The sequence below is a fragment of the Podarcis vaucheri genome, assembly GCF_965113315.1.
Source record: "Podarcis vaucheri genome assembly, chromosome: 6".
NCBI classification, from domain to species: domain Eukaryota; kingdom Metazoa; phylum Chordata; class Lepidosauria; order Squamata; family Lacertidae; genus Podarcis; species Podarcis vaucheri.
Window position 1 is genome coordinate 86,214,617 of NC_138764.1, and position 27,536 is coordinate 86,242,152.

The 27,536-nt window shown below is 43.5% G+C and overlaps 1 protein-coding gene across 1 annotated transcript in view; it reads right to left on the minus strand.

The window, feature by feature from the left end:
• The window catches only part of SULF2 (sulfatase 2), a 296,927-nt gene that overhangs the window by 259,976 nt on the left and 9,415 nt on the right, over positions 1–27,536 (minus strand). Inside the window, exon 2 of the mRNA XM_082225923.1 lies at positions 18,645–18,719. The gene's annotated coding sequence lies outside the window, so the exon portion shown is untranslated. The remainder of the gene's footprint in view (positions 1–18,644; positions 18,720–27,536) is intronic.

Here is a 27,536-nt window from a genome sequence, read left to right on the forward strand (position 1 = left end):
CTTCGAAGGGAGCAATTCCTCTATAATCTTTTTCAAAGCCACCAGCTTGTCAACCGGCAAACTAGAGGTTTGAGCAACCGTATCCAGCAGGATACCCAGGTAAGTAAGCTGAGTGGAGGGACCCTCGGTCTTATCAGCAGCAAGCGGAACCCCGAGTTCCTGCGTGATATCAGCAAACGCCTGCAGTAGCAGCAAACAGTCGCCTGTACCATCAGCCCCGGCCAATAAAAAATCATCCAAATAATGAGTGACTCCGCCCTTTCCTGTCTTGTACTTAAGAGCCCATTCCAAAAAAGTGCTAAAAGATTCAAAAGCGGCACATGCAATTGAACATCCCATAGGCATAGCTTTGTCGAAATAATAGCTGCCCTCATACTTAAAACCCAGCAACCAAAAATCCTTTGGGTGAATTGGCAAAAGGCGAAAAGCCGATTCGATGTCGCACTTTGCCAATAAAGCAGCATGTCCGAATTTCCGAATCATCTTGATCGCCTGATCAAGAGAAGCGTACTTTACAGAACACAGCTCTGGAGGAATAACGTCATTGACTGACGTACCCATGGGATGTGACAAATTATGGATTAACCGAAATTCACCAGGGGCCTTTTTTGGGACAATACCCAAAGGGGATATATGCAAATTATGAAAGGGGGGGTCGCTAAAAGGGCCAGCCATGCGCTGCATGGTCACCTCTTTTTCTATCTTCTTGCGAGCAACCTGAGGTAGCTCACGAACTGATTTCTGGTTAATAGGATTCCGTGCCACGGGAGACATGGCTACTGGAATCCGAAAACCAAACGAAAACCCATCACTCAAATAACGCGCAGCCTCCCTATTGGGATAGGATTGCAGCCAGCTTTGCAGGACTGGCAGCCGAACGGGCGTACAAGCCAGGGAAGTTAACACCTTATTTTCCTGTCCCCGAGGTTGAAGCAGAGGGGGTTGCTTTGGGGGTTTGCTGAGAACCCCCTTTCCCTCCACGAAAGGGCCGCCTGCCAGAATAACAAGAAGAAGCAGGGTGCAAACCGTTGCACCTATCACACATGTGAGCAAATTTGCACCCCTGGCGCTGGCAAGAACCCTTGTTAAAATCCCAGCATGTTAGGCGACGTGCGGTTTTAAAGGTCCCTGGCCTCATTTTCTGCTGTTCTGGCACCTTTTTATCAATGAGCGGAGCCACATAAGTGGTCCACACATCAAGATCTTTACGGTCCCATCGGGCCGAGGGAATCCTAGCCGCCCTACGCCTGAAATTCTCATCGTATTTGATCGCAGCTTTTTCACCCGCTTTGGTGAAAGCAGAGCGAACAATAGATAAGTAGACAAGTAAATGAAGAGATCTCCGTGGATACGCCGCCATGACCACTCCAGCAAAGACTTGGAAACAATCGAGCCAATGCTCGAAAGTCTTGTCTGCACTGGACACGCCAGTGCGCCTCCTTGAGGAGCTCACCCTCTCCTGGTCCTCAGAAGGAGGAGCCAGCTTAAAAATCTCAACGTAACGGCCATTCAAAATCCTAGCTCGCAACTTAGTTGACAGATGTGAACCTGGAATGACGTCCCTGGTGGAATTGGTAGAGATCTTAACGTCGGGGACTAAAACGCCGTCCTTACATTCCTGTACTGCCCCATACCTAGCCCGATGCGTGTTGGCCCGACGTTGCCAAGCCCACCTCGGAAGCCCCGAGGCCGCCTCGCCAAAGCCCCAGTAAAGCTCGATAGAACTATCTGCCTCACCGTCAGAACTAGAGGAAGACGTACCGGTATAAGAGGACGACGAGTCGCCCCTCCTCCGTTTTGCGTGCCTCCGCGAAGATCTCCTGCGGCGACGATTACCACCTGATGACCTCCTGGATGGCACTGGCAAGCTATCTTCAATAGAGGACCCGGAGTCGGGGTCCTGGCGTGAAGAACTTGGGGCTGCATAGGAAGAAGACGAATCGCCTCTCCTCTGCTTGGCACGCTTCAGTGAAGACCGACTGGAACGACGATTACCACCTGAGTACTCCCTGGCAGGAACTGGACGACTGCCACCGATGGAAGACTCAGAATCAGGGCTCTGCTGTGATGTACTTGGAGCTGAATGAGGAGAAGCAACAAGTGAGGTACCCAAAACCGAAGCCACCTCATCCGCAGGCTGAGAGAGCACAGCACGGCGGGTAGAAGCTGCTACAGGGGTTTTCCCCCTTTTGGCCCTCCCAGAGGAACGGCGTGGCCCCCGAGAACGGCCGCGAGTAGCAGGTAAGCGATGAGGCTGGGTTAACTGGGAATCCACCCCCACGCCCCCAGCCGATAACCCTTCTCTTTCATTCTCGCTAGAAGCAGATGAAGCTGGTGATGATGACCCCACTGGATGCGGCGGCCTTGCAGACGTGGAAGGCCGACTGGAGCATTGCTGAAGAAAGCCATCCATATCCGCTGCAAAGCGAGATAGGGCTTCTGGATCACCGGCCATGGATGCCACCAAAGATTGTACCCGCCCTACTGGCTGCCTTGGAGCAGATGTGCGAAGCGCCTGTGATGGGCCTCTGATCGGTCGTTTTGCAGATGTGGCAAGGTGGGCTGAAGCCTCCTTTGGTGTTGAAACTTTCTTTGGAGCCATGCCTGCTAACTTAAGAGAAGGAAATTCCAAACAGGAAAACAAGAACTTCAGTTAATAATCAATATTGGCTATCCCTAATGAGAATTAACCGTTGCAAGCAAATGCTATTAAAGAAATAGTAATTAGGAATGTGGTAAATTCAAATAAGTACCTACTTATTTAAAAATCGGAGCGCACCCCCTGACCACCAGCAATGGGCCTTGCCAGTTTTGGGTTAAAACCTAGGGGGTGCAGTACCGAACCAAGCCACCAGGTGGACCTATACCAACCAAATTACAATAGGCTGCAATGCACAGGCCCACCAGAAGATGGCACTAGGTGGCCTCAGTAATCAAGAGCTGCGATCATGCAGTACCGGGCCGTGCCACTGGGGGAGCACAACGTAAACTAGAGGCAAACAAGCAAAGGAAAATGGCGGCGGCAGTGAGTCAGGAGAGAACTCCCAACCTGGATTGTAGGCCGCACCTAGGCCGCGGACCGATGCGGGCCTCCACGCACCAGCGCCTCTCTACCGGGCAGCCCCACCACGCCGCCGAGGCTCCACAGGGCCGGCCAAGGCCCGCGCACTCCGCGCCACCACCAGCCGCGTCCCCCCCAGCCCCCGAGGCCCAGGCAAGATGGGAGCGCGGCAGCCGCGCCTCCGAGGCTGGGCCGCGACGCTCCCTATCCACCCGACCCCCGGTAAGCCAGCAAGGACGCGCACGGGGACGGGAAAATGGCGGGCGTACAGGCCGCGCTCCTAGGCCACGGAGCCGCGACCTCTTAAGTGGGGGGGGTGGAGCGCCCGCGGCCCAAAGAAGAGCCGCGGCGTTAGCCCACCAAGCAGGCCCGATCCGGGCTGGTAGGGGTAGAAGGGGGGTGGGTTTAAGCGAACGCGATCCGCCGCTGCGAAGCCGCGCTCTCAACCGGGCGCTCCGGCGGCCTTGAAGGCAGCTGCAACCCCTCCAAGAGGCCGCCCAGGCCGGGGGGGGGTCCCCCCCACCCACCGCCCTCCAAATCCCCAAGGGCTTGTTATTAAAATTAAAGGGGGGAGATAACCAAGTAATTAAATAAAGAAAACCAGGCAAATAAAGAGGGAGGGAGCGAAGGAGAGAAGGGAGAAGAGAAGAGAGATAAGGAAGCAGAAAAAGGGGGGTAATAAAATTAAACAATACAGGGGCTAAGGGCAATTAGTCTCAATACAACCGTCTCAAGCTGCTCCTTGATCCAATTCAAAATGGCAAAGAGGACGTCCCTACGTCTGGCCCTTCTATTTAATAGCTTCTGACTCCTCCTCCAAATTGGTAACAATCAATATACCCCAGCAACCCAATTAACCCTAAAGGCCATGGTTGCAGATTAATTTGCCTAGTCATGGCAGGGTGGCCTGTTCCCCAACCGCAACACGTGCTCTCTGTTAAGAACACGCTTTCCCCAAAAGAGCAGCATATTAGGAGGCTAGGCCCCCAAATACACTAATGCTTTTAAAACTAATTGTTTCAGTGTGCATGTACTAGCAGGCAATAAAGCTTCAACTATACACACTCTGTACTTAACACTTAACATCCCCTATTCTTTCCCTTGCTCACTGGAAGGACAGATTGTGAAGCTGAGGCTCCAATACTTTGGCCACCTCATGAGAAGAGAAGACTCCCTGGAAAAGACCCTGATGCTGGGAAAGATGGAGGACACAAGGAGAAGGGAACGACAGAGGACGAGATGGTTGGACAGTGTTCTCGAAGCTACAAACATGAGCCTGACCAAACTGCGGGAGGCAGTGGAAGACAGGAGTGCCTGGCATGCTCTGGTCCATGGCATCACGAAGAGTCGGACACAACTAAATGACTAAACAACATTCTTTCCTTTAACATTACTGAATGGGCAGATATTGAAGAGGGGAAGAGCTTAAAATGCACCCCTTCTCTGGTAAGGCAGCTCAAATCTTAGCTAGGTAAAGACCTAAAGCCCCATCTAAGTTTAGCCCAATTCAAAGTCCAGAGTGCTAACCATTATAAAGTTAAGAAGTGGTTAAAAAGGTGGATCATCAGAGGTGCTGATGGAAGTCTAAAAAGATTGTATAAGTGATAAGTTTTGTGGTACATTTTATAATTGATATGTTAATATACATATATATATAGTTTAGCCCAATTCAAATCGGGACTCATACCACACTCCCACAATGCCCTGGGCCAGCTATCACCCTTCTTCTCAAAGCCATACATCTAAAGTTGGGTTTCCACCGCTCCAAGTGTTCAACAAGCACAATCAAAATGCTCAATTTAGCTGCTGCTTGCCACTCCCCACTTTCCCTGTTACATCTCCCTAAACCATCACCTGCTTTTCCAAGCAGGTGACAGCAAAAGGCTACCGTGCTAACTGGGGGTAGGTATCCTGTGGAGGTTCTCCTCAGATGAAAATAACCGAGTGAGTGTTTTTTGGTGCCAGGAATCATGGGGCTTTACTACAAGTCCAACAATCCCTGGTTGCAAATGATATTGAATGGGTCTTCTACTGCATGTTACTTTCCTCACCTTCCGAAATGTAAGGATTTACTCATTAATTTTTACTTGTGCAGTGGGAAGGCTAAATTGACCACAGAGGTTTTTAATCTTGAACATGAACAAGCAAATTTTAGGATCTCTAGATTACTGGTTTGTTTGCTGGCCTTCCTACATCTTCAGTAAACCATTGATTTCTCTTAAGAATTCTCCCCACACAAACATTATTTGTCTTGCATATGACTTTATTTATGTTCTCACTATAATTTATTTGACTGTGTTCGGATTATTTTGCCTTTTAAATTTAAACCCCAGCTTTTACATTCTGAATTAACTAGACCCCTTGTACTTTCTTATCTTTTTGTTTGTTTCTTCACTCTTATTAGGCATTAGATTTTTCATTTGTCAAACATCTGCACCCATGAACTCTAGTCATTCAGGGTATCTGGAAGTCTGTCCCCACCAGTCTTCTTTTTTACTCCCTTCTTAAAGTAAAAGCAGCAATTTCCCCTTGTTTTATTATTCTTAATTGTTTCTTATTTTATTTACTTATACACTGACAGAAAAAGAAAAAGTGCAATTTTTGCGTAACATGATTTATGGCTTTCTCCATACTCTTTAAAGGAAGCATACAATTGAACTATATTCATAACCTTTTCCCTCTTTTGTTTCTTCCTTGTCTTACGATTGTGAACCAGAGAACAGGGCAAAATGCAATATTCAGTTTTCTTTGAAGGAGAGACTTAGTCTTAGGGCACCTCGTGGGATCTCACATATTTGTGTGCTGCATTTTGTTAATCTGATGTACAACTGCTCTTAAGTTTGTGGCTGAAGATTTGAACATTTGCATGAATGACTGAATTGAAAATTCAATCACAGGAGCACAACATTTTCTACACTGACGGGAAGTAGCTCTCCAGGGTCTTTCCTCTGCCCAGCCTGGAGATGGCAGGGATGGAACTCAAGAGTTTTGCATGCAAAAGGCCTTATCACCACTAAGCTATATATCCACACCAAATTACTTGTACTGGGCTTGGTTTTAAGTGCTTTATTATATTTATTTTCATGTAAATAATTTACTACTACAATCATGGTTTTCACATTACAGCACTTCAGTGTATTTTGCACTATGTGTCAATGTAAATCAGTGTTATTGTACCTACAGGTTATATTAATCACAGCTAGGGCCGGAGGAAAATTCAATTCAGGACACATTTAAAGCCAAATCTATCAAATTCACACTTTCCTCCCCCCCCCCTCTCTCTGTGTGTATGTTCGTGTTCTGAAGCACAACAATTCCTTGGGGGAAAAAACACACTTATCTGAATTTTGTGACGTAGTTATCCAGCCAATGTTCACACAAAAATCATATGTGGGGGGGGGGGGAATGTGCATAAGAATGAAGATATGCACATACCCCGGCACAGACTTTGGGAAAAACTAAATGTCACAAACATCGATAGACGTCTTTTGCTTCTTATCCGTAGACTACATGAAAATACTCGGATCCGTGTTAGATGCGACCGTTATGGGAACCTATCAAAGGAAATCCAAAGTTCCCATGGTGTCAAGCAAGGCTGTGTTCTTGCCCCTATTCTTTTTAACTTCTATATAAACTCCTTAGTCGGAAAGATGGAGGAAGCAAGTACTCACTCCCCAAATCTAAATAATACACCAATCCCGGTCCTTTTGTACGCGGATGATGCGGCACTTATTTCCTTCTCTTGTGTGGGTCTAAGAAAACTTTTACGAGCTCTTACAGAGTATTGCGAAGCTGAACACCTAATAATAAACTACACCAAATCAAAAATTATGGTGTTCTCCAAGAGAAAACTCCGACATAAATGGAAAATTAATAACCAACCTATTGAGCAAGTAACATCTTTTAGATATCTTGGAATAATTTTCGATGAGAAGGGATCTTGGTGCCATCAGATTAAGAATTCCATTGTAAATGCGCAAAGATCTTCCAGAGCTATCATAAGATTCTTTTATAGAAAAGGAGGTCAATATGTTCCCGCTGCCTCCCAGGTCTTTGTTGCAAAAATACTTCCACAATTGACCTATGGCACCCAGATATTTAATTGTCAAAAACTCAAGTCCCTGGAATCTGTACAAACTAAATTTTATCGTTCCCTACTAGGGTTACCTACCTGTGTCTCTAACACTGCCGTTAGGCTGGAGGTTGGCCAACTCCCTATTAATGCCAGGATATGGATCCTGAAGATTCATTTCTGGCTAAAACTCATATTTTTCCCAGTGGGAGTGGCTCCATTGACTCTACTAGACCCATTCCAGTCTAAATGGAGATTGTCGCTCTATGAAAAACTGAGGGGCCTGGGGCTTTCCTCACAAGAACTTATAGCCTCAGGCTTTGAAAAGGCTAAAATGATGGTGAGCCAGCGAATAGGAGATGTAGAGCTTCAGGACCATATGAGCAAGATAGATAAATATCCAGCTATCCAAGATTATGGAAAAGGGTTTAACCTAACCCCATATTTGATGGACCTACAAATCGCAAAATATAGGCGGGCGTTTACCCTTACTAGATTTGATGTATTGCCATCTGCCTTACTAAAGGGCAGATACGAGGGCACACCCTATGCTGAACGAGTTTGCCCATGTGGTCTGAAGGAGGTGGAAACGGCTTCACATGTGTTGTTACACTGCGACCTTTACGGGGATATCAGGTTACTGTTTATCTCCCCTATCATTCAGAAATTTCCAGGTCGATCTGAATCTCAGCGGCTGAAAATCCTACTAGGAGACAAAAACCCAGAAGTAACATTGAAAGTGGCCAAGTTTTCTGCGGCCGCGATCAAGCGGAGGGCATTAGCTGTAAAAAAGTAAATGATCTGACCCCTGGATAAGTCCCCCCCCCTTTTTTAAGCCCATACATATACTGTAGTGCATATATGAGTATGTATATGTGTGTGTGTGTGGGTATGTGAGTATATGTGTATTGTTTTTATGTATAATTTTACAACTTTTAACTGACACCACCATTCCCTTGTAAATTATTGCTGCCTTTTATGTTTTTTTTTTTTTTCTCCTTTCTTCTGGTCTATGACCGTAATAAATTCATTCATTCATTCATTCATTCATTCATCATTCATATGTGGGGGGGGGGGGAATGTGCATAAGAATGAAGATATATAACATGCAAAAATGCATTATATTAGTGCGTGGGGAACATATGCACTGCACCAGTAGTTATTGGACTCCTAACTCTCACCAGCCCCAGCAGCCATGGGCAACGGGCAGAAAAGACAGTAGCTAGAACCAAGCAACATCTGGTGGACCACCTCCCCCTGACCCAATTCACACCATGCCTTTTGACCAAATGATCTCCAAAGCAGTTTTCAATACATCAAAGCAATGCAAAGAACTGCTCAAAGGTCTTGTTCATCTGGTTGCTAGCAGTTGCCAGGGCATTGCTCCTTTTGCTTTTATACTCCTAGGACAATGGCCAATTTGGGCAAAGTTCTTTCTGGAAGGCAAAGCACACTCCCTGCAGCTACTCCTTCTCTATCTCAATGATCTTTCCCTTGCCGTAGTGTTCTTCCTAGAGGCTAAACCTCCTATTGTCCGTTGTCCCTTGGACAGGCAGTGAGGGCCAGAGAGTGCCTCTTCTCATTTCTGGTGTCCCAGGGCAACTCATTTTATCATGCCAGGATAAAAATGTGGTTGCGTCACCCTGATTATGTGGAAAGGATATGAAGAAAGTTCAGTTCATCCATTGATATTCATCATGTGGTTACTGGAACGTCAGGTGCTGCAGATCAAATTTCATAGTCCAACATTTCATATCAACCCAGACGCGATGCTTTCAAGTGGAGGCTATTCACCTGTGAGCCATTGAAATGTTAGAAATCAGCTGAAGAAAATAAATGAGTGTATTCAGCCCTGAGAGAATTTCAGTTGGAAAGGGCAACTGCTCACCTGGAAGAGTAAAATGGCTGGCATCCAATGTAGTGCTAAGTAACCATCCGATCAGCAAAAGGATTTCTGCAACAAGACTCTCCTCCCCTTGTGCACCCCCAAAATCTGTTCTGGGATTCCCCATCCCCAATCTTCCAGAGCAGATTTGGAGAGGGCATTATGAAGTGACCATGGGCCCTCAGGTGTTGTTCGATTACAATCCCATCAGCCTCAGCCAGCACGACCAGTGGCCAGGGATGATGGGCATTGTTGTCCAAAAACACAGGAAGCCCCTCACTTTCCCCATATCCCAATAGTGATGACCATTGCTGATAATGTGGTGACTGGTCATATAGAAACACTCCAGATAAGATCCTTCCAGAGTTTTATTTTTTCTCTTATTAACATCCTTCCTATTGGTTGTGTAAATGCAGGTAAGCATTGTGATACATGTGTAAGGGCTGCAGCCTATTTTGTGCCTTCCAGTACAGCTACCCCAGAGCGATACTATATGCCAAGTAAAAAAAAACCTTTGATCATTAATCTGAAGATAAAATACTTGCTATGTCGGCAGCAATTCTAGAAAATATTTTTTACCTAACAGCAGTGAAGTCATGCTGCTAGCTTTATTTCATCATGCTAAATATTATTATTATTATTAATTTGTTTGGAACTTAGTAAATAATTCTTTATATGCACATGAACTAGTAGTTTTATTTCTGCTTATATCAGGGAAAGAGAGAAGAGAAAAAGACCATGGTATTTTAAAAGCTGACTTTAGTTTTGCATTTAGTGGCAGCTCTTGAATTACTCAGAAAAGAGATTAATAATGTAACACACATACAGAGAGAGAGATATATGAATGCATGATTCATGAAGGATACAAATGGCAGCTTCTATTTAAAACTTTCCTGTGATCACAAAGGGACCACCAAGGCAGTTTTGCCCATCTTCAAAAGGGAGGGGGTGGGGAGAAGACCCAGGTTAACTACCAACTGGTGAGCTTTATGTCAATGCTAGGAAAGGTCATAGAACACATAATGAAATACAGTTGACAACCATTTTGTGTGGGGGTTCCATTTCTAGACCCAGTGCACATATAAGGTTGCCCCACCCATCCTGCCCTGTTCCACCCCCACCCCCATTCCACCCTTTTTGTGATGTGTCGAGTGACTTTTCAGGTCACTTCCATGTGTGCGTGCTCAATCCCATGTTTTTCAGACACGCATTAATCAGTTGTTGCCTGTAGTTGGTCTGTGAGCACTTAGAAAAGGATGCTGTGAATACTTAGACCCAGCATGGGTTTCTCGAAACCAAGTCATGTCAGATGAATCTCATTTCACTAATTCTCACTAATGGTTCCTCGTCATCTTGCAGAGGAGGGCAACCAATATGATCAAGGGGCTGGAAACCAAGCCATATGAGGAACACTTGAGGGAGTTGAGACATTTCCAAAGTGAAATTATATATTTTGATGCCAGTGAAATTCCATGCCCCCCTTTTTGGAGTCTTGAATTAAATTTATGCTTCCTCATAATGTGAAGATCCAAACCTTTTGGAATATGTACTGGTGCCAAGAGTACAAGATGCAAATTGAGCAAACCACAAAGGGAGTACCCAAAGGTTCTTTTGATTATTTCCAGGTGAATTGGCTGCAATATGAACATGCATGCACTATATCAGTTTCTTAGCTCAGGAAACAAGTTTGTAATAGATACATCATGTGCAATACAAGCTGATTTAGCTGATCTCATTTTGGACTGCTAAAAATCTGTATTTATCCTTCATCACTTTCTGCCACACTTTCACCCACTGAAGAAAAAAATAAACTACGAATGTCCCTTGCTTTGAAGTTCAGTCATTGGTTTCTGAGTATCACAAGCTGAATCCAGGTATACAGTTGTATCCAACTAAATCACACTCGGATTAGATCACTTGAAATCTGTGGCTATATGCTTGAGTGTGACTTAGTTGAATACACCCTAAACTATGATTTAGTCCCAATGATTTCAATAAAAGAAAAGTGTGGCTAAGCAAAGCTGCATTCCTAACACCTATTACGTGGGAGTAAGGATGAATGGATTCAATAGGGCTTGCTTCTGAATAGAGAGGGGGTCATACATTGGCGTAGCGTGGGGGGTGCAGGGGGGGCCGGCCGCACCGGGCGCAACATCTGGGGGTTAGGGTTAGGGGGCGCAAATCCACGGGTTAGGAGGCGCAAATTACTTGTCTTGCCCCGGGTGCTGACAACCCACGCTACGCCACTGGGGTCATATCAAATGCTGGTTCATACTGTCTTCCAGTTGCACTGAACTTTGTTACTCCAAGCACAAGTAGCCAATGTGAGTGGCCCTGAAGAAAGGCAGCACTGCTTAAAAACTATTTATAAATGTACAAAGGATTTCTCATTGTAAGTACTGGCTTCAAAATGTGTTTTGAACTGCACCATTGGCAAGTGAGATGGGGAGCAAAAGGGCAACACTGATTCCCACCAAAGTAACATGTAACAGGCTGGAGGAACAAAAGGGCATTAGTTTCAAAGTATGCTAGTTGAACTTTGTTTCCAATGAAATCCATGGAACTTCAGTTAACTAACAGGTTACTCTGGATCCAACCCATTGTTAATGCACATTTTTTGTGTGGGGTGTGTGTGTGTCAGGAGCTGTTTCCCAGTGAAGAAACAAAACAGTCACAAGGTCTGGTCACATTTTTAAGTCACTACAAACAATTTCCTAGTGATGTTCCCCAAAGCAATCAGTATGAGAAGCACCATCTGCACTTTGCATATTGCAGATGCACAATGCTGCTCTATGTCTGATGCCAATTAAGCCAATATATGCAACATTAATTATGCTAATGATATGGCCCTAACAGACAATCCCTTCCTTATTGATTTATTTCTACAGCGATGCAGAAAAGGCCAGCGTGGTGTGCGTAAAATTGGTGGAACATTGAGTGCTACCAATCTTCTCTGAACTTCCCGAGGCAGCCTTGCAGATAAAGCTAGGCAATCTCCCAGGCACCTGCGCAATACTTATGTGTTACAATGTGGCTTGGATATGGAATTTCACAAGCTATCTAACACAGAAGACATTTATTCTCACTAAGGTTAAGTGGCTAACAGCTAGGCTTCTTTTAAAAAAGGAGAACCCATTCTGGAAGCCTAGTAGTGCCTAGCTACTGTTCTAGCTCCCTCCCACCAGACCCCTCTTCCATTCTGTGGCAGAATAAAAAGATAATCAGCTACAAGCAGACAAAAACTGTTATAAAAGATCAAAGCAGAGTGAAGTGGTTTAGACGCTAGTCAAAGCCCAAATGCTAATGTTTCAAATGAACTTGCAGTGAACCATATTGTGTATGAAATCATTTTGATCCAGCTCCAACGCTGCATCATCTGCACGTCTGTATTAATGATATCACCCCATTGAGGGAACAGATGCAAATATCAGAACACATCTGAAGCCAGCTTTGTTTTTCCAGAGGAAGCAGAATCTGATAGGACAGTCTCTCTATTTGCAACCTCCCTATTTAATGAACAAGATACAAAAGAGGTTGTATGTACATGGTGGCAGGGGCAGGGGTGGGGAGAGAGGCAGAAAGCCCAAGCTTTTGTTTCCAATTTCGCTGCAGCAATTTGAACCACAACTAGACAAGCTGCTGTGCAGTTTAAAAAGCTGCCTGCCTCTTCAACAGTGGAAACTGTAGCTGGAAAAACCAAGGATCAAAGGTCTGGCTGTGTGCAAAGTTCTCTACCACATGCTTATATCTCTTGTTTGGATACCAGTCCTATGAAGTACGGAGAAGAGAATGTGTCAATTTCAGTTTCTCCATATCACATTTTTCCAATCTCGAATTCTCTGCATTTCCATGTCAGTTTGTAACTTTGTTTTCTAAGAGTTCCCTTTGTCTTATTTTGTAAGCAAACCCCTATCAAGTTTCATGAACCAGGAAGGAGGAAAACAGGGTTCATTTTTTCCAAAGCATTTTTAGTGCCAGTGCTGATGAAAATACTTATGAACATTCAATTTTAAGAAGTGATGCAAAAAAATCCATGTTGGCACTACCTTCCAAATGACAACTATCCTTGCAAAATCTTTAGCATGAAACAAAGGCTTTGAATTTATCACTGTTTTCATTCCAGTGGAATGGGGAAAACAACACACCCTCATTATCCAAGTTGCTTAAAATGTTATTTGCGACACTCCAGGAAAATTAATTCCAGGAACACGCACCAGGGCATTTCATATATCTGGTTGTTTTAATAATCTTCAGAGAGATATAAATAGATAGCATGCTCAGATGAAGACTCTGGAACTTAAAGCAAAGTCATCTTACCACAAAAAGGAGAAAGTTAAAACCAGAGCATGTGTAAGATTGTGAAATAGTGGAATTATTATTGATTGGGACCATTTGTCAGAAGAAGGGATTGTCTTCAAGAGAAGTCACGAATCTGACACAACCCCATTTAAGGCAACAGACTCTGGACTAAACCTTTTCCTTCTTCACAGAACCAAAACAACTTCTGCACAGAGGAGACTAGCTTTCAAAGACTCCACCTAGCCAGAGAATGCTTGACCTTTAAACATTTCGATATTGTCAGCAACCAATTTGGAACAAGTCTCCTGAAACAGAGAGGAGCATGTTTGACACAGAGCAATTGTTGATCTAGTCTTTTGGTTGGAATGAGATATATAACCAGATACTCATACTATCATGGGCTTTAAGAGGTAAATATTCACTCTCATGACAGAAAGTGCCAGGATTTGAGGAGAGGTGTGTCACCTGATTCAAGGAACTACTAACTGGGAGACCAGTGCTGAAATCCCCACTCAAACATGAAACTCATTTGGGTGACCTTGCACCAGGCCCAGTCTCTCAGCCTCACAGGGTTGTTGTGAGGATAAAATGGGGAGCGGCAGAAGCATGTCTTTGGAGGAAAGATGGGATACATATGAATACATAAACAAACAAACAAACAAACAAATATTTTCAAGCTCCAAGGCCCAATAGGAAAACCAACTATCATTATATGAGGAAAACTGTTACAGTAGTGAAAGGCTGACACCACAACTCAACAGCATTGGGGAATTGTGTAAGCATGTCTTTATAGAACTCACTTGTCTAAGATGAAAATCTCAAGGCTAGTTGCTGTTCAGACTCACTGACTCTTGAGGTTGATCTCTTTGCAAAGCTATGTGGTAAAATCCCATGGCACTGCAGTTCCCTCCTCTCTTACCTGCACTCTTAAGATTATGCACACCTCGCATTTCTTTCCTGGGATTTCTGCTAATATTAAATAAAGCCCAATTCCTGTTCTTACCTGCTACCTGCTCTACCTTGCCTGCTTAACTGCTGCTTATTTGACTTGAAAGCTAGTGTGATTTAACGGTTACAGTGCCAGACTAGAACTGGATAGATATTGGTGTGAATGCTCTCTGGATGATCTATTCACACTATTTCAGCTTGATCAACCCCACAGGGTTTTTGTTGCAATAATAATAATAATAATAATAATAATAATAATAATAATTTATTCATACCCCACCCATCTAGGGTATAAATACCCAGCCACTATATAATAAGAGGACGCTGCCTCTAAAACATATTGCAAACTACCCTGAGTTCCTAGGAGAAAGGCTGGGATTACAGTGTAAATAGTAATTTATTTAAGGCACATGACTCAGTGTGAATACAATTTAGCAACTGGTAAAATTCTTACAAGGGTGTGCATGAAGCCACAGTAAAACAGTCATCTCAGTCCATATAAATACAGTGGAACCTTGGGTTATGTACCATCCTCCTTATGAACGCTTTGGGTAATGAGCTCTGCTAACCCGGAAGTAGATGCTCCTGGTAGCAAATTTTGCTGCAGGAAGTGAGCGGAAGTTGCACACCGGCAGTGTGGCGGCACCGGGAGGCCCCACTAGCGAAAGCGCGCCTCGTGTTAAGAACGGTTTCAGGTTAAGAACGGACCTCCGGAACAAATTAAGTTAATAACTGGAGGTACCACTGTAGCCAAATTACCCCTGGTGTGTGTTCTCTAACACTACAAAATTTTGGTCAATGGTATCATCATGTCAGTTTTACTCTGTTTCCCCAGATTTCTGATCATGCACAAGAGTGTAATGAAATTCTCTTTACTACTTGGCATAATACTACATTGAGTAGACAGAATTACCACGTTATCATACATCTTCTATTAATATGTTGTAATGCATGTCTTACTATGTCTGGCTAGATGAGGCCATTAGTCAAGAAGTCGTCTGGTCACCCACGCAGGTTCAGAGACAATGCCAAACAGCCAGTCAGCTCATGGGAAGTTACCACTTGGTAAAATAGTCACCTGCATTCATACAGGCAAACACTCTTATTCTTGGTATTTTGCCAGACAGCATCACTCTCTTCCCTGAACAAATGATTGCTGTGATTGCAAACAATCTGTCTGGAGCTGTTCCAATGCAATCTTCTGGATCAGACTTCCCAGCCCAGGGAACACACATAAAGCACCCGTTTTGCATGTACATATTCTCCTGTTGGATTAGGGGTGATGATTTGTTTGTGCTAAGTCTCAACTGAAAATCCTGGCACATTCATCTGAACTCTAAGAGGGGCTATGTGCACTTATAAACCTTTCTCTATTAGTCAGCATTAGCTGCTTCCTGCTCATTTCTGTGTCATTTATTGTGTGCTAAACGGAACAATTCTTGCTTATTAAGTAAAAACGAAAATCCAACAATCGATTGTAAAAAGAGAGAGAGAAGAGCTTAATTTTACTAAGCCAAATATCCTAAAATTATTATTTGTTCAAACTGATGGGAAGTCTCTTTAGGATAACAACCACTCAGCATTACATCTTCATCTTGAGTTCTCTCTCAAACTGATTGCAAAGATCAAATACCCTTAAAAAATCACCAGAAAGAAACCAACTACAGATACCTATGTACAACTAAAATATGGAGAATTCTTAACTGTACACAAGCTATCATTTCAATGGAACAACGAAGGAGACTTTCCCCTTACTGGTATTACAGAACTAGCTCTGAGCTGACAAAAGTAGATTTATTACTATACTAACAAAGATGATGGAGTTGCAGCAGGATATGCATCTCTCCTGAGTCCACTTACTTTATATACCTTACTACTGTAGTCCATGAACTGGGAACCTCAATACTGGATTACTGCAATGCACTCCATGTGGTTACCACCAGCGCATGATACCATCAAAAGAACTGAAGTGACTTCCCATCTGCTACTGGACTAGGCTGAAGGTACTTGCCTGGTATGTCTCAGCTCAGTCATTGAGATTATTTGGGGGGAACACTATTAGTTGTCCCCCACGGACCAGAAACACAACTTATGCTACTGAGTCATGCAATCAGTGTAGTGCACCCAACACTACAGAACTTCCTCCCATTAGAAAGCAGGCAGGCATGGTAAGGCATGGAAACTAAGTTTCAGATGCCAGGTGAAAAGAAAATTAATTCAGGAAGCCTTTTCACCATGGATGCTGTTCTGATGTTTTATTCATGTTCTGAATTTTGTATGTTTTTATTCGAGAACCAGATGAAATGAAAAGTGGTGTGTGTGTGCAGTCCCACATGGATACTGGAGTTCTGAAACATCTGGTTTAATCTATTTTATTCTTAGAGGAAACGTTTTAGAACACAGAAAGCACGATTTTCTTGAGTGTGCTGGAGACAGGGAGCATAAAATGTTCACATGCCACACTAAGCTTGATTAATCCACAATGTGTACGAGCACACACAGCCAGAGAACCCTCTTTACACAAGCAAGAGGTTGGCTTAATGTTCTTTCTGAATCAAGGATGATTGTTTCTTTTGCCCCAACCAAGTGTGGATTGCTGCCCAGCCTTGAACCATGGTTTGTGGTTGGCTTTGTAATAATGGTATCTTAAGGTGAAGCAAACCATCAAACCTGGGCCATAGCTCAATGCTAGTGCATCTGCTTTGCATGCGGAAGGTCCTAGGTCCAATCCCTGGCATCTCCAGGTAAGGCCGGGAGAGACATAGGACTATTGGACTATATAATAATAATAATAATAATAATAATAATAATAATAATAATAATTTATTATTTGTACCCCGCCCATCTGGCTGGGTTTCCCCAGCCACTCTGGGCGGCTTCCAACAAAGATGAAAAATACACTAAAATGTCACATATTAAAAACTTCCCTGAACAGGGCTGCCTTCAGATGTCTTCTGAATGTCAGGTAGTTGTTTATCGCTTTGACATCTGATGGGAGGGCGTTCCACAGGGCGGGCGCCACTACCGAGAAGGCCCTCTGCCTGGTTCCCTGTAACTTGGCTTCTCGCAGTGAGGGAACCGCCAGAAGGCCCTCGGAGCTGGACCTCAGTGTCCGGGCAGAACGATGGGGGAGGAGACGCTCCTTCAGATATACTGGACCAAGGCCGTTTAGGGCTTTAAAGGTCAGCAGCAACACTTTGAATTGTGCTTGGAAACATACTGGGAGCCAATGTAGGTCTTTCAAGACCGGTGTTATATGGTCTCGGCAGCCGCTCCCAGTCACTAGTCTAGCTGCCGCATTCTGGATTAGTTGTAGTTTCCGGGTCACCTTCAAAGGTAGCCCCACGTAGAGCGAAACTTTCCTAGTCTTTCCCGGAGATACCAGGGACTGAACCTGGGACCTTTTGCTTGATGCTGTATTGTTTTCAGTTGGAAGCCGCCCAGTGTGGCTGGGGAAACCCAGCCAGATGGGCGGGGTATAAATAATAAATTAATATTATTATTATTTGCTTACAAAACATGTGCTCTGTAACTGAACCAGGGCCCTTCCCTAAAACAGCTAAATACATACTGTGCCTAAGTGAAAGAAACTGGTTGAAATACGATCTTTATTATTATTATTATATGATGTTGTCCTAACTCAGTTTAGCATATTTGCAAGAGAATGCACTTATACCAAAGTGCCACACTTATTATTCAATTCTCAGAGCTCACCGTTTTACTTCAAATGGGTCACAAAGAAATCATGTGCAATTTAATTTTCATGTAAAAATTCATTTTCTGAATGAGTCAAACCAACACCACCCACATACAAGAAGGAGGCATAATCAGGATTGTGGGAAAGATTTGCAGAAGTACGTTTTTTAAGGGGAGGGCAACCCCGATTGGTGCGGCGGGGAAATCCCTTAGAATAGTTCAATAAGGATAGAACATGCTTAGTAGTCATGTAACACTGAGTGCCTGTTTGGGATGGATGGAAACCCACCAGGAGAAGAAGGAAACAGAGTTCCTTGGAAAGGGTATGATGGGCAGAAACCTGGAAATAACCACAGTGGATTTGAGCCAATGCAAGTATTTTTCTTAATTTAAAATGTAGTCAAGACAATGCATCATTCTATAACAGAACAAATAATCTTCAGGATCTGCTTTTTAAAAGATCATGTAGGAGACACTAATGTTTTGCCCAGGCTACAGAATTCTGGCAGCAAACATCCAACAAGTTTAGAAAGCAACTGAGTGTTTCATTATCTCCTTAATCACACCATAAAAGTATAGCCTACTTCCAACATTTCTGCTTTGTGGTTAAAAAAATATATTGGCTATATTTTTGCACATACCTACAGGAGGGTGGGGTGTGTTCAAAACAATATATCACTTACTTTGGAGGAAAGCATGCAATATCCACCGCATCATGCCATTTCTATTCTCAGAGCAGCTACCTGGTAGATACTGACCTAAAAATAAAAATAAAGAAAGCTGTCAAGAGTACAGTATGTCTGGTGGGTTCTCTCGTCTACGTACATTTGATGTACTGCCTTCTATCATTGCTTGTGCTAATGTTCCACAATTTGAGAGCGGCTGCTCCTGCTTTGCTGGAAGCTATTAAGGACTATTTGTCTTTTCAAGCTAAATATTCAGACGTATTATATAAACAATCATTCCTAAACTACAGCCCAACTTGAGAAGTGCTTAGTCTGCAGAAAACTCACCTCCTGCTGAGCCTGCTTAGGATTAGCAGCCTCACACCCTTTTCGTATATTCCATTGTTTGCTGTCAAATGCACTCTCAGAAGAAGTTGCAGCCAATTCCAATAAATACCCAGTACCTGGATGCAGGGTAGGGGTGGCAAGTGGCCTGGGTGGCAGGTTAGTGGGGCAGTAAACAGCATGCTTCCTGCCAACCTAGCAGTTTGAAAGCACGTCAAAGTGCAAGTAGATAAATAGGTACCGCTCCAGCGGGAAGGTAAACGGCATTTCCGTGCGCTGCTCTGGTTCGCCAGAAGCGGCTTAGTCATGGTGGCCACATGACTCAGAAGCTGTACGCCGGCTCCCTCAGCCAATAAAGCGAGATGAGTCCCGCAACCCCGGAGTCAGCCACGACTGGACCTAATTGTCAGGGGTACCTTTACCAATTAAACAGCATGCTGCCCTGCCTCTGATGATGACACAGATGCAGAAGAGAGAGGAAGAAGTATGGTGTGCTGCAGCACATGCTCAGTGACTCCTCTCTCTGCATTACTTCCCCTCCATCTGTGCCTTGCGCAGAACCCGGAATGAAGCTAACAGAAGAAAAGGGTTTTCATAAAAAGAAATTGCAAATCACTACAGAAATATGGAAAACTGAATTTAATGGGGGGGGGGGACACAAGAAACGGACAGAACCAAAACTGATGGCTCCTTCCATCCCTACTTCCAGGATTACTATTCCCACTTGCACCAAGAGAGGAAGGAGAAGCGACCAGGCAGTGTGCACTAGCTAAACCACAAGAAAGGAGAAAATCTGGTTTATCCTTATAAGTGAACATGGCCAATGAATTAGTCAGGTGGCCAATTCTCTTCAAGTGTTGGGAGGAAAATCTGGGAAGAAAAATAAGTGTCATATTTAGGGTGGCACACCATGCTGCTCAATCCATACTAGGCAGACTGCAAAATTGTATTTTGTGCTTATGAGGAAAAATTCAGGTAACCATAAAATTCAGTTAAGCCACAAGGACAGCACAGCAGTAGTTGTACAAAGTAGCCCTCAGTGGCCTGCTTTAGCCATCCATCACTATTATTTGCCTGAGGCATGGGAAGAGATTATTCAATTGGGCAACAGCAGGAGTAAGCAGAGACCAACGCTTAGTACCAATTTCTGAATCTCTTGAGAAGAAAAGAACCAGACAATGATGAGATTGGCAACCGCGTGGGAGTATCAGTGAATGAACTATGTTCCAGAGCCAACTAAGGAATCACTCAAATATGGGGAGGGGGGCTGCAAAGATTAATTCTTTAAGGAAAATCAGCCCCATCTACAGTTCTCATCTAACTGCCTGCCCTTTTCTCAGCTGTCACAATAAACTGAAACACTGGAAAACCACTTCTCATGAAATCATTGTTTTAAAAATATTATTTATCTTGTAAAGGTTAATGAAGTCCCCACATAACCATGTATGCTTAGGGAATGTGAGGAGCAATTTCCTATGGACCAAAGTGATTTTGAAAGAAGAGATGCATGAAAAACAAAAACCACTTTTTAAAAATACAAGGTTTCAGCTGCATTAAGATACAAGCTGTGCTGTGCAAACTCTAAATCTTCTCATTAGTTTGAGCAGATTTGAGATAAGAACATAAAAACTGCTTTGCTGGATCAAACCAAGGGTTCATCTAGTTCAGCATTCTCCTTCCATCAGTGGCCAATTGATGACATTTGCATCATACCCTTTCCCTTAAGATGCTTCACTTAGAGGCATTGAATCAGCAAATTCTTACTGATATAGTAAAGCAGAGTCACAGTATTTCCAGAGTCTGTACTTGAGGAAAAGTAAACTCCAAGCTACAAGGAAATCCCTGTGTGAAATGCCTAGAAATTGCTAAAAGGGGGATTAGATATCACTATAACATGATGTCACTAGGTTGCGGTCAATTATGCCAAACTATGATGCTATTTTGTGACTAGTGAGCCTCAGTAATTTACAGTCATCCGAGGTGGGGCCTGAGGACAGAATGTTTGAGAACCCCTATAGATGACCGACTTAGTGCAGTTCAATTTTAAACTTTTGTTATAGTCCTGTCTGAAAATGCTCTTGGAGGAAAAAATGGGACTGAAAGATGTATATCATCTCCTTGTCCCTCTAAGACACAAGTGTCCTGTAATAATGGCATGTGCTGTCATGAAATAGAATTCTACCCAGAAGCAAAGTCTAGGCAGGTACAGACGAAAGCAACAGAAGATCTATAACTCACAGCAGCTTGGAGAGGACAAAAGAAAAAAGCAATGTAAAGAACTAAACCAACATGATACTTAATTATCGGACTGCTGAAGCTCATTAGATGATGCAAGAAATCAATTTGCTTATTTCTGCATGCTGAAAATGATATGTTCCTTGTCTGGAAAAGGCCCAAAGTTCAATCCTTGACATCTCCTAGTAGAGCTAAAAAAAGTTCCCATCTGGTCTGACACCCTGCAGAGCTTCTGCCACTCAATGTTGGCAGTACTAAGCCACATGGATTACTGGTCTGACTTAGACAGCTTCCTGAGTTACTATCAGTGGTAGCTGGTGCCCAGTGGGACAAATTGGGCAGAGATCAACAGCAGGTAGCGCCAGAGCCAATGACAGGCAGAGTCAGCTAATTCTGGTTTTGTCCCTATCTTTCCCTGGGCTGTGTTCTGCAAGGAGCAACACTGAGACTAAGGAAGAGGAAGCCCTGAAATAGAATACAAGGAAGAAGACAGGCAGGTGGGAGCTGGTTGAAGGCAGGCTAAGATTGGTGGGGACCCATTTGCCCTAATGGACCAATCTTTGCTTGTTACTATGCTTATACCTGTGCCACAACTACTCATTTTTTTTTTTTGTCTAGGGCAAGCTGCTTTATGTATATCACTTTGGGACCCAGCATCACACACACACACACACACACACAGAGAGAGAGAGAGAGAGAGAGAGAGAACAGATAAGATGCCTAAATAGGTATCACCACTGGACTGCCCTCTGTTGAAAAGCAACTGGTCAAACCTGGGGAGGGTTTAAAGATGGGAGGAGGCAGCATAAGGCTTTTTCACATAGCATCAAACCGAATTTTGGTGCTATGTGTGAAAAAGCTCATTGGCAAAATGAAGTAGCTTATGGGAGGGGATGGAGGTCAAAATGGGAACTTAATATACTATGGTTTCATTTGTGCAGCTCACAAAGTGAAGTGCTGAATCAAAATCAGGTATCTGTAATAAAGCACATGGTTCTAAATCTGCCAGAGTCCTGTTCAGAACTGACCAAATGAAGGGACCAAGTAAATGAAACAGAGAAAGTGTCAAAATGACAAAAGTACACAGGATTCTTGAATGCTGAGGGTGTTTTGTATTCTGTCTTAATGGAAACAAATAATGAGAGTTCGCTATTGCAATATAGTAACTTGGGAACCACATTATGAAAAGCCTTCCCATTAATTAGTGTCTGGTGGAAGAAGCTCAAAAATGAACCCGAGAGTAGTATGTGCACAGGATGGACACCCAACCATTAAGCAGACATTGAGACAGTAATCACAGTTAAGTATTTTCATACGGTAAAAATCTGTTCAGATCAAGCCAGAACAGGACTACTCTTGGCTGATTTGGTGCCGTGCAATTCTGCTAGCCACATGCAATATTGAGGTGTCAAAGCACTGCCTGCACCCATCAATCACCCGCCCAAACACTTCGGCTCAGTGATGAGCACACTCCTCTCAACTTGATTTGGAATTAAGTTAGCATTTTCAAGAGCATCTTTGGAGAACACATGGGGAGGGGAATCCTCCCCCACACAAGTGCTCTACCACTGATTCATAATGCTTTTGCAAAGTAATCATCTACAGTTCCCTCACTATTGCAAAGCCATTTTAACAAGCATCTTGGAGCAGATACAGTCTGTGGCAAATGAGGTTTCTGAAAAGTAATGAAATTTGTTCACATTTGAGGTTACATCAAAACATTGTTTTGCATTTGTTTGTTTCATTTCTTTTTAAGCCAACAATGACAGCCCTGTTCCCTGTCAGTATCATGGCATGAATGGACTAACCCTTTCCCCCTGCACAATAGTCCCAATATATCTCACACACTCCTGTCCCAAACTGTTACTTGCTCCAGGAGGAAACCTCTATCTCTGCTTTAGTAACTAAGTTTGGTCCAGGTAATACATGCATTATTATCCCTTTCTATTCTGTAGTGACAACAAAGCCATTTCGTTTCTTCCAAATAATTTCATACTGGCTTATTCTTGCCTTTAAATCTTTTTATAAATAAACACCTGAATTTCTGCAACAGTGTGATTATTGTCAGCTCCCTAAAAGTGGCTCAGTAATATTAAAAGGTAAAGGACCCCTGACAGTTAAGTCTAGTCATGAATGACTCTGGTGTTGCGGTGCTCATCTCACTTTACTGGCCAAAGGAGCCGGTGTTTGTCCGCAGACAGTTTTTCTGGCCAGTATGGCAAAGCCAGCTTCTGGCGAAACCAGAGCAGCACACAGAAATGCCGTTTACCTTCCTGCCAGAGTGGTAGCTATTTATCTACTTGTACTTTGACATGCTTTTGAACTGCTAGGTTGGCAGGAGCTGGGACCGAGCAACGGGAGCTCACCCCGTCATGGGGATTCGAACCGCTGACCTTTCGATCGGCAAGCCCTAGGCTCACAGGTTATCCAAGCTAATGTTATTCCACCTTTGTCCATACAGTGGTAGCTTGGGTTAAGTACATAATTCGTTCTGGAGATCCGTTCTTAACCTGAAACTGTTCTTAACCTGAAGCACCACTTTAGTTAATGGGGCCTCCTGCTGCTGCGCTGCCGGTGCAAGATTTCTGTTCTCATCCTGAAGCAAAGTTCTCAGCCTGAGGTAATATTTCTGGGTTAGTGGAGTCTGTAACCTGATGCGTCTGTAACCTGAAGCGTATGTAACCCAAGGTACCACTGTACTGCTTTCTCCAGGAAACATTCTTTAAAAGTTAGCTTTCCCACATGTAAGACATGTGTACATGTTCATATGTTTTCTGGCACTCTGTCAGATCTGGCAACACTGTCCACATCATAAAAGACAGAGTTTTCATACTACCAGTCCTATGAAGTTGCCTGGGTTGTTCTCACAATGTATGGACAAATCTGGCCCTTGATAAAACACAGTGATTTCACTGACCTTAAGCAGTTATTCCACAGAGAGAAAGCCAGTAAATGAAAATGTAGTCTTGATGAATGTTGTGATCTGTTGCAGATCCTTTTATCTCCAGTGAGAACTGGAGGGAAGCTTTTCCCATTGGAGCTAAGATTTAATGGATTGCCCAATGACCCCAGTTTTCCTCAGGTAGGTTTGCTGTTACACATAAATTATTTAATAGCAACCATGATGTGAGCTTGCAGTTTAATCCACTGTGCAATTATTTAACCAAACATTTGGCAAATGACCCATGGCTGTTAATATGAAAAACATGAAGAGACGGGTCCAGAATTGTTCAAGAGATTATAGCATGGGAGTTAATTGGAGTTATGGCACTTCTTTCTGCAGCACAGTGCTAGAGCGCTTGTTCAACAAAACCAAGACAAATCCCAATTCAACAGGAGTGCTCAGGGAAAAAAAGGTAAAAGGGACAAATCAAGTATGTAAAATAGTCTTGGGCATTCTTCACTGATGTGAAAAGAATATAACGAATGCTTCATTGCTCAAAGGGAGAATATTTCATTCTTGCCAGGGGACAGGTTTACAAAGGATGATATTTACATTTTCCTGCAACCTCTAATTTTCCCATTCATCATTTGCCAGAGCCTGAAGAACTTACGCAGTGCGTGGAATGTTTGCATATGCTTAATGATCCTTTTACCAAACAAATGCCTCAGATGCAAATGAGGAAATTAGTTAATATTGCTGATGCTGCTACTTTAGCTCCATTAATATCGCACCGCGTCTCTGATTTACGCAGGCCTGGATAATGGCGTGAAGGCACAAGATGTTACAGCTGTGTAAGCCAAGCAGATCTGGCCATGTTAGCTGCCTGGATAGGAGACCACCTGAGAACTATGTGTACACCATTCTCAGCAATTTGGAGGAAGGATTTAAGTGAAACAAACAAATCCTGCCACAAGTTATGGAGAAGAAACCTTCCATTTGTGAAACTGGTTCCAAGTTAGAGGATCAGGGTCACACAATGAAACACAGTACACAAGCTAATATAGCAAAGACGTAAAAGGATGGGGAAAGATCACAGCTCAGTAGCAGAGCACAAACTCTGCATAGAAAAGGTCCCACAATCAACACCTGACATCTCCAGGTAGGAGATGCCTGAAACCCTGGAGACTCTACTGCAAGTTAGTATTGATAATAATGACTAGATGGACCAATGATCTGACTTGGTATAAAGCGCCTTCCAATGCCCATGAGGCAGACTGTCCCCATATGGACTGAGATGTAGGTGAAGAGGTGCCTTCTCAGTTATGATGCTGAGACATTGGGATGACCTTCTCTATTTGGTCCTATCACTATTTGAATTCTGCCATGCAGGAATGCATGGCGCCTTTGAAAGGTACAGCTAGAAATTACTAGTGTTACTGAGATGGGGAAGGTTTCTTGACTGGTATTTGTAATTTGTACCTGCTGTTTGCTTCAATGTACTTTATTATTCTTCTATTAGTTTAACGGGGTGAGCTCCCATTGCTAGGTCCCTGCTCCTGCCAACCTAGCAGTTCGAAAGCATGTCAAAGTGCAAGTAGATAAATCCGGCGGGAAGGTAAACGGCATTTCCGTGCGCTGCTCTGGTTTCACCAGAAGTGGCTTAGTCATGGTGGCCACATGACCCGGAAAAACTGTCTGCGGACAAACGTCGGCACCCTCAGCCAGTAAAGCGAGATGAGCACCACAACCCCAGAGTAGTTCATGACTGGACTTAACTGTCAGGGGTCCTTTACCTTTTACCTATTGATTTAAAAGAATGTGTTAACCACTTTGAAGAGGAAGAAAAGTGAGTCATAAAAATAAAACACTCATTTTGTACAAGCTGCAAACTATTATACAGCTCTCAAATCAAGAAATACATGTGCCACAGGAAGCCTAAAGGATGTACAATGTCTTTCCTGAACCATCACACCTGGTGCTAGAAGTTAGGACCTCAATGAATTTCCAGTTGTTGCTCTATTGAGTGATAGTGCTTCAAGCCAATCCAGCCTTGTAGCGACTGCACCCCTGCTCGTGTTCCTCATCACGCTCCCCCCACATCTCTTTACCAACCCCACCCATTCCACCAACTCCCCTTAGACCTCAGCAACTTTCCACTCTCCTTGGAGCATGAGTAGTGAACTATTTTGGCTTCATGGAAATATCTTATCTGGACTAATCTTGTGGGACACATTTGATCTGTCAGTCTCATGATGACACAAGGATATTGTGTGTAAGGTTCTTAAGCTGGGACTTCAAAGCACCTTACAAGGAACTCCCAAAAAAGGAGGGGTTTTCCCCTTCATTTAGAAGGGGCTTCCATGGGATCCCCTGCAAAAAATATGGAGGAATCTCTCTTTTAGTAGAAAATTATGATGCATACCCCTTTCTCAATGAAGGAGGGGTATACATCAAAATCCCCACTCACACTCAGAACTGAATTTCCCCATCATGTGAATAGGGGTTTCCATACAGCTCTGAATGGAATAACCTGCTAAAATTAATCATTTTAGCAGAAGAATCAGTTACCCATCCCTTCTTGTTTTAGGAATGTTTGCATGTTAAAATGTTAAACCTGTTTAAATGGAGGTGTCGTTTTTTAGTAGTAGTTTCCATCCAGGTTTGCATGGAAAACTCTGCTAAATTGATGGAGGTAGGAGATGACATTTAGCAGGTGATTTTGATGCAAATGGTTGTGAGTCCAGATGCATTAACATGTTCAGGCATGGAGTGGCAGGCAGAGATGGATGTGGGTTGGAGAACAAGAGGAAGACATGGGGGTGGAGGTGAGACCAGGAAACATAGGCTGGAGGAGGTGTGTGCCTCTCTCTCTCAAGATACATCTGCTCTGGATGGCGAAGTAGGATTCTTGCCAGCCCTCCTCCCTCTTATGGAGAGGAACACATTAATGGAATCCAGGGAGGACATCTGGAGGGCCAAAGGTTCCCCACACCTGCTTTAGAGGTTATTTCACACAGGTGTTCAACACATAAAAGCCCAGCTTGGAGCTGCAGGTCAGAGAGTGTAATTAATTATTACATAATCATCACTGTGCTTTTCTCTGTTTCATTTTCCCCTGACCTCACTGCTAACTGTTCTCCCCCTTGCAAAACCATGTGTACCTGTAACTCAGGAAAACTTTTCATGAATCTGATGAAGCAGATTGTAGTCTACAAAAGTCACAATAAATTTGTTGTTCTTTTAGGTGCTGTAAGACTCTTTGCTGTTGTTTTCCAAAAAGATGTGGTTCTTGTGCATCACCACTTCACTTTAGGAGCAAAACAGCACAAGTAACTAGGGATTTCTCTGAAGAAAATATGCTGGCGACAAACCAACCTCCAAAAGCACAACGTATCTGGTTGTATGATACAAACTTAATTCATGCAATATATTTTTTCCTTCAACAA